The 12,500-nt window shown below is 39.0% G+C and overlaps 1 protein-coding gene across 1 annotated transcript in view; it reads left to right on the top strand.

Moving 5' to 3' along the window:
• Window positions 1-3,384: 3,384 nt before the first annotated feature.
• Window positions 3,385-12,500, top strand: part of LOC144960677 (uncharacterized) — a gene marked incomplete in the record, with an annotated part of 100,395 nt that continues 91,279 nt past the window's right edge. The window contains 1 exon segment of the mRNA XM_078893958.1: window positions 3,385-3,624.

Below are 12,500 nucleotides of genomic sequence, written 5' to 3'. Positions count from 1 at the left end.
GCTCGTGACTTCCAATCAAGGGACGCTACTCTTCCGCTAATCTCATTCTCTATTGGACGTGGCGATACTGATGTCTGCATGACCCAGTTCTCAGTGTCTCAATCTGTTCTATGTTTCATGTTTGTGTTGAGAATAATCATCATCATCATGTAGTTCCATATCTGAAGCAGACGTCGGAGGTCATCTTCCGCCAAGCTGATCTATCTCTTGCCAATTCTATTAAAGCAGCGCCACCTTTCTCAGGTTCATCTGTCCAAGTTCTTATCCCTTTCAAATAAGTTATTCTTTGTCTTCCTCTTATTCTTTTTCCATTCATCTTTCCAGTCAAGGCGAGTACTTCCAAACCAGGGTGGCGGATAATGTGTCCTAAAAATTCCATTTGGCGTTTGATGATTTTTGTTATCAGTGATCTTTTTCTGTTTGCCATTTCTAAAATTTCTTCATTTCTTTTCCTTTCCACCCATGACACCCTCATCATTCTTCTGTAAAACCACATTTCCGCTGCCTCCAGTCTTTTAACCATGGTCTTGTTTATGGTCCAGCTCTCACAACCATATAGCAGCACAGACAGTACATAGCAATCCAGGACTTTGATTTTTGTTTTCATGCTAATATTCCTGTTTTTCATAATTGTATGCAGCTGGTTGAATGCGTTCTTCGCCATACCTATTCTTTTCTTTATTTGAGAATAATATTGGCTATTAATCTTAAATGCTGGCCAACTAACTCGTGGAGGTTGTGTGTGTTGAACCCGTGACCTCAAGAAGTCAGGAAGAGAAGGCTCTAAGAAAAGACTAGGGTTAGAGACGATCTTTTTGGGGGATCTTGGATAGCTCATACTGTAGAGTTGGGTTCTCCCCGGCCAGGCGGAGTTGTCGTACCAGTAAATCGCGGGTTCGAATCCCCATCGCCGCCGCGAAATTTTTATTCTCTAATGTCTTCTGGCATTTTCCTACTCACTTCATTTATTTTGGGTAAACGTACACATATGTTCAGGTCTGATTAATGTGCACGGCTGACAGGACCTTCCACGCTTCGGAAGTGCCAAGGGAGTTAAGTATTGAATTTATTGCTCGTGATCGTGTGACACTATTTGTCTCCCTTGACAAAAAGAATCTTAAAATCTACCCCCCCCCCCCCCCCCCCCCCCCCCCCCCCCACACACACACACATGAATTGGCAGATCAACGGGAAGCATTGGATTAAATTTAGATGAAAACGACGTTCACTAATTTGCAAGTCTGATAACTCAAATTGTTATGGGCGAGGACGAGAGACGCATGCGCACAACCAACATGACGTTCTCTCTCTAATAACTTTTCCGCCGGTGACGTCACAGACTATAGGTGAGTCCAACCAAGGGACCCTACTCTTCCGCTAATCTCATTCCCTATACTCTCAATTCAACGCTAATACGCTTCAACAGTCGTGACGTCACTTCCCTCGTAATGACGCATGGTAACTTAGAAACTGGTTTTAAACTATCGGAACAATGGCGGATGCCCTTGTGAAATATTTCTCCGACTAGCATAAAAGCGTATCCAGAGGAGAGAAAAAAAAAACATCATAAATCTAATCATGTTTTGACTTTTACACATTCTGATCACATGACATGTGAAAAGTTCTAGCTAGCATGAAGAATAAAAAAAGTACAGATATTGTTTGTTTAGAACCACGATGGCCGCCGTTGCTGGGCGACGTGACATCAGACTATTGAGTCCAATTAATATTGCCCAATTCAACGATGTAACAACGAATTTATACTTGGGCCCGCTTACCGGACCTGTAAAGTAATCTGTTCGCGCCCGGTGTAGCACGCAAGAATGACTCTGTCGCCAAAAAGACTCTAGAGTTAAATTGGCGTACGCGAGACAGACTCTGGAGTGTGCCTCGCGTACGCCAATTTAATTCTAGAGTCTTTTTTTTTTGGTAGAGTCATTCTCGCGTGGTACACCGGGTTAAAATAAAACCGCCTGCCCGGTAATACGTGGCTATGTGGTCTAGTGGTATGACACTCGCTTCGGATTGGAAGCTCATGGGTTCGAGCCTCGCTAGGCACATAATCGAGTCCTTGGAAAAGGCTCTTTACTCACATTCTCTCACCGTACTCAATTGTAAAAGGAGTACCTGGCCGTGAACAGCGTTGTTTCTGTCCCAAATAAAAATGTAAAATCGCATAACAGCGTCATGTCCCTGTCCTGAATTAAAAAAAAAACAACAAAAAAAAAAAAACATTTTAAAAATGAGCTATTATATAGCGCAATATCCACTTAGCGTGCTCAAAGCGCTTTACATGCTGCCAACAGCAACATTTAACATGTGGGACGGGACATTACACACATGTTAGGCGAAATTACAATTTTATTTTCGGACAGAGACAACGTTGTTTACGGCCAGGTACTCATTTTACACATGAGTACGGTGAAAGAATGTGAGTAAAGAGCCTTCTCCAAGGACTCAACTATGCGCCGAGCGAGGCTCGAACCCAGGACCTTCCGATCCGAAAGCGAGTGTCATACCACTAGACCACATTTATTAAGTGCTGCGTTGGCCAGGGATTCCATAGTAAAGCACTTTGAGCACTTTTAGTGGATATTGCGCTATTGTTCTGTTGTCACCACATTAAAGAGTGTAAATATTTTTTTCCATTGATGTAAATTGTAATTACTAAGAGAGAGAGAGAGAGAGAGAGAGAGAGAGAGAGAGAGAGAGAGAGAGAGAGAGAGAGAGAGAGAGAGAGAGAGAGAGAGAGAGAGAGAGAGAGAGAGAGAGAGAGAGAGAGAGGTCAAACAAACATACCACACAACAAATGAACATAAACAAATCAATATCCCCCTAAATTTTACTTATTTATTTAATGTATTTATTTATTTATATAAACAAAACTACACAAATCAAAACTGAACAGTGACAATCTCGGCCTCGTCTCGCCTCACAATCTCACCGTGGGATTCGAGGTGAAAGTTAAAGGTCGAGGTCATAAGCCGGAAAATAACCAGGGTTGCCAGTTTGGCATTTTAAATGCCAGATTCCAAAAATCTGGCATTTTTGAAAACCGTTTGGCATTAGAAAAATCATTTGGCATTTGGCATTTTCATTTGGCATTTTCTTTTCTAGTATATTATACTTCAAATGACACCTTTTCTTAATAAAAAAATTACCCCAACAGGAAATTTAGTATAATTCAAAAAAAAAAAGAAAAAAAAAAGAAAAGAAAACACGCAAGCCACCAGGATATGATAGTAAATTGTCTATCAAAAGTGAGTAGTTTTCTTAGTGGGGGTGGGAGTCAACAGACTTTGGCATTTTTTTGAGTGTTTTGGCATTTTTTGAGTCTTCCCCTGGCATTTTGTTGAAAAATAATCTGGCAACCCTGAAAATAACACACATCATGAAATGATGACGTCATAACACAAAGGATAATCTAAATAATAATTCATCTCGATTGAGCTTTTCTTTTTCGAAATCGGACAATCTGAAGCATATTTTAGCCATTTTCTGAGGAAAGGATTAACTGTACTCTAACATATCTATCAAGTGTGATTAAATTTTTTATTTTACCCTTTCTTCTTTATCGGGTGATTGGAACGAATGCAAACATTGTCTTTTGATTTCCACAAGAAGGTGAGTGTTGTTGTTGGCGTTGGGCTGGGCAGAATCTTACTGAATCTCGCAGCCGCTAACATCACTAACATAGAAATGAAAAGTGTGAGAAATGCCGATTTATCCATGCAAACCCAAATGATCTCTTCTTTTTGCAAATGTACCTATTTGTATCACATTTACGAATCGTGTCTCGTATTTTATGCAAATTGTTGCAAAATACGTGCTGAGGTGGAGAACAGAATATAATGAGATGCGATGCGTGTGTCAAGTGACAGGCGAAGACATTTAAAAATGTCAACAATGGTCTTTCACTCCCTTCACGACCTTGGGAGACCGAGAGCGATGCGGCTCGTTATCGGAGAGAAAATTATCGCGAAATTTGTCGGGAGTTCTGTTAACATTTTACAGAAAATATTTTATTTTGTGTGAAACTAATTATTATCGTTTCTCGAGTCCATTGTTACTAATGAATTCTGTCACTTGTAGGAGGATGGAGTGTCGTCATTAGGAGATTTTACCTCGCCAGGTGTCAGGTCAATGCGACTTGTGTGTGATTGTGTGTGCGTTGTCACCACATTAAAAGGGTGTTACTACTATTCTTTTCCATTGATGTAAGTCATTATAATTACTATGACTGTTTGTGATAGCAGTTGCTCTGCTACTACTCTACTACTACCAACTACCAGATAGACTCTACTATCTAGCATAACTAACTATACTTTACTAGAGACTAGAGGGTCTAGATATTATATATAACTAATAAAATTAAAATAGGCTGTCATTATTCCCAGACATGTCTGCCAGGTGTCTGAGAATAACCAATTTTCTTTTTTGGCAGACCCTGTAGTGTAGTAGCTGGGTCTCTCTCTCTCTCTCTCTCTCTCTCTCTCTCTCTCTCTCTCTCTCTATCTCTCTCTCCTGGATTTAAGTGGGGTTATTTGTCTGACAGCCTAACAACTTGCGACATGTAAGCCCCCCTTTTTATTTTTATTTTCACCAATTAGATTTTCAGAAAGCTCCTACATTCCCAGTATTCTTTCAATTTGTATTTTCACCATTGATCTTTTGTCAGGCGTTTATAAATTCAGTTTGTCATCAGAAGCATTTTGAATCCTCTAGAACAAACCTTGATAGATTTGTGAAAGTTTAAAATTTCCTAATTTGACCATTGTTTTGATTCTCGGCTGCTGTTTTAATTTGTGAATTTTTGAAAGGTAGTGCAAAGCAGTCCGAGGTTTTTTTTTTTTCTATTAGGGTTAGCTCGAGATCGGAGGATATTTTTTCTATTAGGGTTAGTCATAAGTCTTAGCAAAGGTGCTAGGGCGTTTGTTTTTCCTATTAGGGTTAGTTAAAGGTACTAGGTTTTATTTTTTCTTGGGGTTAGTTGACGGAATATTATTTGAGTAGTTTCCCTTTGTAGGAGCTTTCGGAAAATGTCCCCACTACTTAAATTATTACTGACCTGGTCCAACATTGCTGGGTTTTATAACCATGACACTATGTTGACGCTAAACAAAGTGCAACCCTAGAAAATGCTTAACCTTTTCCTCTGCTGAACGTATCGTCACCAAATAATAATAATAATGAAGTATTCTTTTATAGCGCTAAACGCCGAAGCCTGCTGAACGTATCGTCACCAAATAATAATAATAATGAAGTATTCTTTTATAGCGCTAAACGCCGAAGCCTGCTGAACGTATCGTCACCAAATAATAATAATAATGAAGTATTCTTTTATAGCGCTAAACGCCGAAGCCTGCTGAACGTATCGTCACCAAATAATAATAATAATGAAGTATTCTTTTATAGCGCTAAACGCCGAAGCCTGCTGAACGTATCGTCACCAAATAATAATAATAATGAAGTATTCTTTTATAGCGCTAAACGCCGAAGCCTGCTGAACGTATCGTCACCAAATAATAATAATAATGAAGTATTCTTTTATAGCGCTAAACGCCGAAGCCTGCTGAACGTATCGTCACCAAATAATAATAATAATGAAGTATTCTTTTATAGCGCTAAACGCCGAAGCCTGCTGAACGTATCGTCACCAAATAATAATAATAATGAAGTATTCTTTTATAGCGCTAAACGCCGAAGCCTGCTGAACGTATCGTCACCAAATAATAATAATAATGAAGTATTCTTTTATAGCGCTAAACGCCGAAGCCTGCTGAACGTATCGTCACCTAATAATAATAATAATGAAGTATTCTTTTATAGCGCTAAACGCCGAAGCCTGCTGAACGTATCGTCACCAAATAATAATAATAATGAAGTATTCTTTTATAGCGCTAAACGCCGAAGCCTGCTGAACGTATCGTCACCAAATAATAATAATAATGAAGTATTCTTTTATAGCGCTAAACGCCGAAGCCTCAAAGCGTTTTACAATATACTTATCAAACCATAAACACACTCGCACTGAGGCAAACAGGCAGACACACACAACCGTCACACACACTAATTATGCAAGTTTTACAATATACTTATCAAACCATAAACACACTCGCACTGAGGCAAACAGGCAGACACACACAACCGTCACACACACTAATTATGCAAGTTTTACAATATACTTATCAAACCATAAACACACTCGTACTGAGGCAAACAGGCAGACACACACAACCGTCACACACACTAATTATGCAAGTTTTACAATATACTTATCAAACCATAAACACACTCGTACTGAGGCAAACAGGCAGACACACACAACCGTCACACACACTAATTATGCAAGTTTTACAATATACTTATCAAACCATAAACACACTCGTACTGAGGCAAACAGGCAGACACACACAACCGTCACACACACTAATTATGCAAGTTTTACAATATACTTATCAAACCATAAACACACTCGTACTGAGGCAAACAGGCAGACACACACAACCGTCACACACACTAATTATGCAAGTTTTACAAAATGAAATTGACATTCAACAAAGTGGAATATAAAAATAAAACGTATAATTTACTCATCAATAAGAAAATGACTAGGATAAAAATGATTGGAATAGATGAGGCACAAATGATGTGAATAAAGTTCTTTTCCAAGGACTTAAATAAATGCATTCTCAGAGTGGGGCTCTATAAAACCCCCCAAAAAACTTGAGCTTTTATATAGCGCAATACCCACTAAATGTGCTCAAAGCGTTTTACAAGAGGTCCCTAGTCAACAGCAACATTTAACATACAGAATGAGACATGACTCATACTGCCTGTTAGGCAATTATATTAAAAGATTTTTTTTAGGACAGAGACAAGGCTGTTAACGGCCAGTTGTTCATTTTACACCTAAGTACGGTGAGAGAATATGAGTAAAGAGTCTTTTCCAAGGACTCAACTATGCGCCAAGCGAGTCTCGAACTGTAGAACCTTCCTTTACGAAAGTGAGTGTCATACCGTAAGAGCAAATAGCTGCACAGCCCGAACCCAGAACCCAGTCTCGTACAGCTACATCACAGCCGTATTTTTGCCTTTTCATTTTAGACTCAATGGTTTTACTGAAATTGTTACAAAAAAAAACCCCATCAATTATGTGTAGGCTCAAACTCAAAAACGTGACCAAACGTCTCAAAACGGTATTATGTCGGGATGGACCAGATACTAAAAAGTCAAATTATAGTCAAACTGGTCAAAAATATGAAACGTTGGTATTTAGCACAGTAAAATATGATATTCCTTCTCCTTTATAAAGCAAACAGACTAAACTTAAGTCTGATATTTCTGGCTACAAATTCAATTTTCAGCATCTTAGTCATCCCGACTTTATACCGTTTTGAGACGAAGGGTCACAAATGTTTACCTATCCAGCTACTGTGACCTTGACCTTATAGTTAGGAAATCACTGAAAAAGTGCCAGACAAAACAGACAGAAAAATCAGCTGACTTTGACTGGGGATTGAACTTTAGACCTTCTGATTGGTGGTCAGACATGTTACATTACACCACAGAGTTTTCTACTAAGTATTCTTAAGACAATGGGGATGAGCTAGATCTTTCCGTGTGCCTGAGGCCATTGGTCAGTTTGCAAAGTGTGCTCCAAAATAAAATCAAAATGACCCTCATAGTGAAACTTGTTCACTGCTGTTTGAGAAATGTCCAACGTCACAATTGGATTCAGTAGTCTGATGTCACGCCTCCCCGCAACGGTGGCCATCTTGGTTGTAAACAAAGAAAATCATTACTTTTTATTCTTCATGCTGGCTAGAACTTTTCATATATGCCTTGTGATCAGAATGTGTAAAAGTCAAAACAAGATCAAATTTATGGGGTTTTTTTTTTTCCTCTGGATACTCTTTTATGCTCGCCGGAGAAATATTTCATACGGGCGTCCGTCATTGTTCTGATAGTTTAGAGCCAGTGTTACTAAGTTACCATACGTCATTATGAAGGAAGTGACATTACGACTGTTGAAGAGTGTTGGTCAGGTTGGTCTGCATGACTCAGGGGTTAGTTTTCAACTTTCATATAAACACAGCTGTGTGTATAAATTTATTGAGAACCGTTCAATCGTTGTACAGCAACAAATCATGTGATCAGTGCGGCTATGTGGTCTAGTGGTATGACACTCGCTTTCGGATCGGAAGGTTCTGGGTTCGAGCCTCGCTGAGCGCATAGTTGAGTCCTTGGAAAAGACTCTTTACTCACATTCTCTCACTGTACTCAGGTGTAAAATGGGTAGCTGATCGTTAACAGCGTTTTCTCTGCCCGAAAAATTGTAATATCGCGTAACAGGCGTCATGTACTGTCCTAAATGATGACCGTTGCTGTTGGCCGGGGACCACTAAGCGCTTTGAGCACGTTTAGTGGATATTGCGCTATATATAAGCTCATTTATAAAAAAAAAAAAAATTTTTAAACACCGTTGTCTCTCTCTGAAAATCTTGTAATATCGCATGCAAGGCATCATGTCTCATCCTACATGTTAAATGTTGCTGTTGTCTGTGAACCCCTTGAAAAGCATTTTGAACATGTTTAGTGGATATTGTGATAAAAGTGTTATTTTATTTATTTATTTATTTATATTTTTTTTAAAACGGTAAATCACAGCGGTAAGATACAGATAAGATAAGATGAATTTTATTTTTCCGTTTCTGGAAATTGTTGTCCTAAAAAAAGTAGCAATTTGTCATTTGGTTACACACTTATAACAATACAATATGACATAGACACACTCACACAGATGCACATAGTAACATCGTAGTCATCGAAAAAAAAGCATCAACAACAACATCATCATCATCATTCATCATCACCATCACAACAACCTTCCTAATATTTTCATTACAGTCCTTCACTTTCACCATTCCCCTATAACATCATTCACCATCTTCATCATACTCCATATTATATTATTTCCTGTAACAAGGTATGAGGGGGAAAGCTTATGGCCATCCTCACTCTCTGTCTCTCTCTCTCTGTCTCTCTCTCTCTCTCTCTCTCTCTCTCTCTCTCTCTCTCTCTCTCTCTCTCCCTCTCTTTCTTTTTCTGTCTCTCTCTGTTTCATTTACTCACTCCCCCCTACACACACACACACACACACAGGTAATCGGCTATGTGGTCTTGTGTTATGACACTCGCGTTCGGATGGTAAGGTCCTGGGTTCGAGCCTCACTGGGCGCATAGTTGAGTCCTTGGAAAAGAGACTCTCTACTCACATTATCTACTGTACCCGGCCATTTACAGCATTGTCTCTGTAGAAAAAAAAAACTAGTATCAGGTGATATTCTCGTTCTTTATGGTACATGTTGCTCTTGGTCAGGGACCCTTTGTAAAGCACCTTGAGCGCGTTTCGTGGATTTTGGGCAATTTAAAAAAGCTCAATTTTAATCAGGAAGTGTCATCATGTTTTGATCCTCGCAGACAAAGTGACAATCTCTCTTTATATAACGTTTAAAAATGTAATCAGAGAGGCTGCAATGCACAGCCATAGGGTGGTTACCTCTTACGCAGGAGGTTCTGAGTTCAAATTCCTGCAGCACGGTGTGGTTTTCATTCTAGCTCCCTTTGCTACTGATCATCGACATCCATCGTGGCTTGTACTTTTGAGCACGTTGTTGGTCAGCAGTTGTCTCCACGAATCAAGGTCATCTGCGTTGCATTTTAAATCACATTCGGCCATTCTTAGGTTATTTAGAATATATGTGACCAAATGTCGGAATAAACCAGATGCTAAAAAGTCAAATTATAGTCAAACTGGTCAAAAATATGAAACGTTGGTATTTAGCACAGTAAAATATGATATTCCTTCTCCTCTATAAAGCATAAAAACTCAACTTAAGCCTGATATTTCTGGCTACAAATTCAATTTTCAGCATCTTATTCATCCCGACTTAATACCGTTTTGAGACGAATGGTCACATATGTCATTCTTCGTCTTCCTCTAGCTCTCCATTTCCTTCGATCATCCCAGATGTTACCAACTTCTCTATTTGGCCTCTCTTCTCTCTGCGGATAAATTTCTGGATTAATCCAGTTTCGGCTTGAAATCAAGACATGGATTGGATCGACTCGGAAATCTATTTGTGACCCTCAGTCTCAAAACGGTATTATGTCGGAATAATTAAGATGATGGAATTTGAATTTATAGCCAGTAATATCAGACTTGGGTTGAGTTTGTATGTTTTATTGAGACGAATGAATATGATATTTCAGTCAGTACCAACGCCGATAATTCATGTTTTTGGAAAATTTAGCATTGATTTTGGCTATGTAGCATCTGGTTCATCCGTTTTGACACGATGGGTCACATTTTGGTGTTTATGTCTGCGTTTCAGAGTTTGGGATGACCTGTGCAGTTTTCAAATGTATGCATGGCTTAGTAGCACAATAGCCACTGTCATTGACATACTGGAGTATGGGCCACCTCAGGCTCTCCATTCATCACAACACACAACACACCGCACACCACACCATGTACAACACACTACGCACAACACACCATGTACAACACACTACGCACAACACACCATGTGCAACACACCGCACACCACGTACAACACACCGCACACCACACATAACACACTACGCACAACACACCATGTACAACACACTACGCACAACACACCATGTACAACACACCGCACACCACACACCACGTACAACACACTGCACATCACACACCACGTACAACACACCGCACACCACACACAACACAACACGTACAACACACAACACATCACGCACCACACACAACACAACACACACAACACAACACACACAATATACCACACACCACACATGACACACAATACACTTCACACAACACACCACACACCACTTCAGAAAGATAAATGTTTAAAACAAAATTTCAGAATGTGTGCGTCTTTACTTTGTGGTACCATCTGTCTGGAATTCTGTCTCTGTCTTAAAATGAACTGCTCATGCTAGTGAGTGTCCTTCAAGCCTGGTCTGAAGACAGAATATTTTGAATTAATTTCTCCTCAATATTAATATTACAAGACTTCATATAATGTTAACAATTTTTTTTTAATGCGCTTTTTTTTAACATGCTCAAAGCGCTTTACAAAGGGTCGCTGGCCAACAGCAACACTTAACGTGTAGGACGGACATGACGCCTGTAAGGCGATATTACAATTTTTGGGACAGAGACAACACTGTTAACGGTCAGCTACTCATTTTCCACCTGAGTACGGTGAGAGAATGTGAGTAAAGAGTCTTTTCCAAGGACTCAACAATGCGCCGAGCAAGGTTCGAATCCAGGACCTCCCGATCTGAAAGCGAGTGTCATACCACTAGACCACATAGCCGCACATAATTCCATTCATTGGTATCGACATAACTTCAGGGATCATCTACAACTGGAACATTTTTCATTTTCTTATAATTCAAATTGTAAAATAACAACGTGGCTCAGTGGTACGGTCTTTGCATTTTACCCGAAAGGTACCGAGTTCGATCACATACTGCTGCGCTGTGAGTCCTTGAGCGAGTCACCTCTCCCTAGCTCAATTTGCGACGCTGCACTGGGGCTGACACCTGGGTTATTCCAGACTTCCCTTGGAATAGACCCTAGAAACAAATTTCCTTTCTAGGATGAATAAAGGGAATTATATTTTATTTTATTTGTAAAATAGTAATAGCCCAGTGTTACCAATTATCCGTATATTGACGGAATTCACTATGTTATAAACACTTGGTATATTTTCCTATCACCTGCATTATAAATACGGGGACAGAAAAGTAAGTACATACCGTAATGTCTTTTTACTGGAGTACAAAAAGGTAAGTAGATACCGTAATGTCTTTTTACTGGAGTACAAAAAGGTAAGTACATACCGTAATGTCTTTTTACTGGAGTACAAAAAAGTAAGTACATACCGTAATGTCTTTTTACTGGAGTACAAAAAGGTAAGTACATACCGTAATGTCTTTTTACTGGAGTACAAAAGAGTAAGTACATACCGTAATGTCTTTTTACTGGAGTACAAAAAAGTAAGTACATACCGTAATATCTTTTTACTGGAGTACAAAAAGGTAAGTAGATACCGTAATGTCTTTTTACTGGAGTACAAAAAAGTAAGTACATACCGTAATGTCTTTTTACTGGAGTACAAAAAAGTAAGTACATACCGTAATGTCTTTTTACTGGAGTACAAAAAAGTAAGTACATACCGTAATATCTTTTTACTGGAGTACAAAAAGGTAAGTAGATACCGTAATGTCTTTTTACTGGAGTACAAAAAAGTAAGTACATACCGTAATGTCTTTTTACTGGAGTACAAAAAAGTAAGTACATACCGTAATGTCTTTTTACTGGAGTACAAAAAAGTAAGTACATACCGTAATATCTTTTTACTGGAGTACAAAAAAGTAAGTAGATACCGTAATGTCTTTTTACTGGAGTACAAAAAAGTAAG

Source organism: Berghia stephanieae, chromosome 15 (genome assembly GCF_034508935.2).
Source record: "Berghia stephanieae isolate SIO BIC M18660-M18661 chromosome 15, UCSD_Bste_1.3, whole genome shotgun sequence".
NCBI classification, from domain to species: Eukaryota; Metazoa; Mollusca; class Gastropoda; order Nudibranchia; family Aeolidiidae; genus Berghia; species Berghia stephanieae.
Note: the sequence above shows the minus strand (reverse complement) of the source record. Positions and strands in the feature narration are given on the sequence as shown.